We start from the raw sequence: 2,500 nt of genomic DNA, 5'->3' as shown, positions 1-2,500 counted from the left end.
AATGCAAGCTTATGCAGCACAAACAGCCCGAGTGTGGTGTTCTCGTTGGCTCGAAGGCGTCCATGTGGTGTCCCTGAGCCGAGCAGTGGTTGCGTGTGCCCCAAGGTATGCAACGACCCAGCTTTTGCTCACCACACCTGCGCCTCATGCCCAGGGGCTCTTAGGGGGAGGAGGGGGGGGGGGCAGGGAGTGTGGGTTTGGGGGGTGAATGAGATTCGTGGATGGGTTGTGTCGGTAAGTAGGGCGGGTGACAGATGTCATAGGCTTTTGTCCCGTGACGGTGTTGTTATGACGCATTCGGACGCAGGTGGTGTGGAGGGAAGGGGTAGAGGGGCAGGGGCAGGGGGGAGGGGGTCGACGCTGAGACAACACGTGGCCAAAAATTCTCGGGGGCATTTTCGTCTCGTCTGATATTATGTCTTGCGCTCTTTTTCTCAAGGACTAAGGGATCTCTGTTCTTTTGCTGAGGATAGGTTATGATATTTTGGCGTCGGGTAAAGAATAGGTTTGTTCTTATTTTTTGCGGCGATTTATAGAAATGCGCTAAACGAGAGGGTGCCGTCACGTCAGGGCCGTCGCTTAAAATACGTGCGTGGGGGGGGGGGGCAGGGCGAGTTGGGGCCACTTCAGGGCGAGGTAGGGACAGCGTGGAGGGAAAGACGTTTATTTCTGAGGATGATCGTCTCGGACGAAAAAAAACACGAGTCGCACGTGAGAAGTAGGCGAGATGGAAGCCATTGAATACCCTTCGCCTTGGCTCCTGAGTACACGCGGAGTAAGGTTGCGTTACCCCCCCCCCCCATATAGGAATCGCGTGACGGCCATGCTGCAGTCCTCGCGACCTCGCCCCGCAGGAAGGTCAGGTGTCGTCCACTCGTCACCTCATAATGACGGCTGGCTTGAACCTCGAGGTATGTGGCAGCGAGACATACCAGAGTGAGGGCGCCCTGGCGAGTACACTGGCACGGCTCTGCGGTTGGCGCCAGCACAGTGTGGCGCCGGGCGTAGAGCTGGCGAGGAGGGCCTGGCGCTGGCCGAGGGGAGAGCGAGCTGGCGGTGAGATGAGCGCGACGTGGTGATGTCCAGGTGCCTCCCGCGGTCGCTGCGGATTCCATGCACGCGGGCGAGGAGGCGAGAGAGCGCGCGCGGCCGTCCCGGAAGTCGGAGCGCACGTGTTCTGCCCCAAACAGAGGGAGGGAGAAAAGGTGAAACGCAGCGAGGCTAAACTGTGACTCAGTTTGGCAGTCGGGCGCTTCGTGTAAACTCACGCTCGTGGAATATTCGGTTTACACGATTCATAGAAAACTGTGAATATAACTCTGCGAGTTCACCTGTCAGTGTCGATAAGGATCGCATCTGTAGCAAACGGACTCGTGAAACACCTGTATTGCCGTGTGAAACCTAAATGTCCTTGTGTGTTTATCATCTGCAAAGACACCTGGTTAGCGTCACGTCTGGATATATCAGACAGAGTGGCGCTTATCTGAAGTATTTTTTGTTTTATCTCTGACACCAGGCATATGTGAACGCACCTGTTGGTATCATACGAATTCGTGCCGTGTATATGTTCTTAAGGATGACGCAAGCACGATGCTAAAACTGGGACAGGCCGTCAAGCTGAACACTTGGAAAGGAGTTGATTTTGAAATATTGGTTTATTCGAATATTTATTTGTTTAAAGAATCACGAAGTGATTGTTTATGAAAACGCATACTACGACTTACCGAACCAACTTCTCACATTATTTGTATATTCCCTATCTAATCTTTGCTGCATCTCCCCCAGAATACAACGATACAATGTCCTTGCCGTGCATTCTTAGACGTTACTTAAACTCTTGGTGTTACTTAGCCTCCCGCCCCGCCCCCACACGCCCACTCTCGAGACCCAATTGCCCCCTTCCGCCTCACAGAAACACTTGTCTTGTTACATTAAGTTTCATGTATTCCTATGGCTCCGTCGCCTCCTGTGTATTTTGCATTAATACGCCGGACTTCGGGTCTTCATGTATTTCTTAAGCTGATGGTCTGTGCTGTTAGCTGAGGTTATGGTAGATGTGTATTTGATAATGTTAATGAGGGGGTAATGATGTTAATTATGAGGGTGGTAATAGGGGTAATCTTGTGATAGGGATAATCTCGAAATAAGGGTAATTTTGATGTTGTTAAGTGTATTGTTTAGTTGTTGTATTAGTGATATTACAACACTTTTTTGGGTATCATAGATTTTTTTCCCCTGTATCACTCGTTAATGCACGCACACACACGCCGCGTATATATATATGTGTGTGTGTGTGTGTGCGAGTATATGTGTACACACTCACACACATACACACGCACACACACACATATATATATATGTGTGTGTATAAATTTGTGTGTGTGCGTGTAATATTGTCCACGAAACTGTGCCGTGAGTCGAGCACATAAGTTATGTAAAGAAGGAACTAAAGTGGAAGGAATGCCTCCTTATTCGCTTAAGACAGACAAAAAGACAAAAA

General features: G+C 50.2%; 1 protein-coding gene across 38 annotated transcripts in view; it reads left to right on the top strand.

The window, feature by feature from the left end:
* The window catches only part of LOC113802704 (transforming acidic coiled-coil-containing protein 1), a 136,932-nt gene that overhangs the window by 68,301 nt on the left and 66,131 nt on the right, over positions 1-2,500 (top strand). For 4 of the 38 annotated variants that reach the window (XM_070114864.1, XM_027353317.2, XM_027353318.2 and 1 more), the window contains exon 1: positions 929-1,056. The exons of 33 other annotated variants lie outside the window; for them this stretch is intronic. The gene's annotated coding sequence lies outside the window, so the exon portion shown is untranslated. Of the gene's footprint in view, positions 1-928; positions 1,057-1,140; positions 1,206-2,500 lie in introns of those variants that run through there. One more of the 38 variants, XM_027353313.2, reaches the window with a different exon arrangement.

The sequence above is a fragment of the Penaeus vannamei genome, chromosome 1 (genome assembly GCF_042767895.1).
Source record: "Penaeus vannamei isolate JL-2024 chromosome 1, ASM4276789v1, whole genome shotgun sequence".
NCBI classification, from domain to species: Eukaryota; Metazoa; Arthropoda; class Malacostraca; order Decapoda; family Penaeidae; genus Penaeus; species Penaeus vannamei.
Note: the sequence above shows the minus strand (reverse complement) of the source record. Positions and strands in the feature narration are given on the sequence as shown.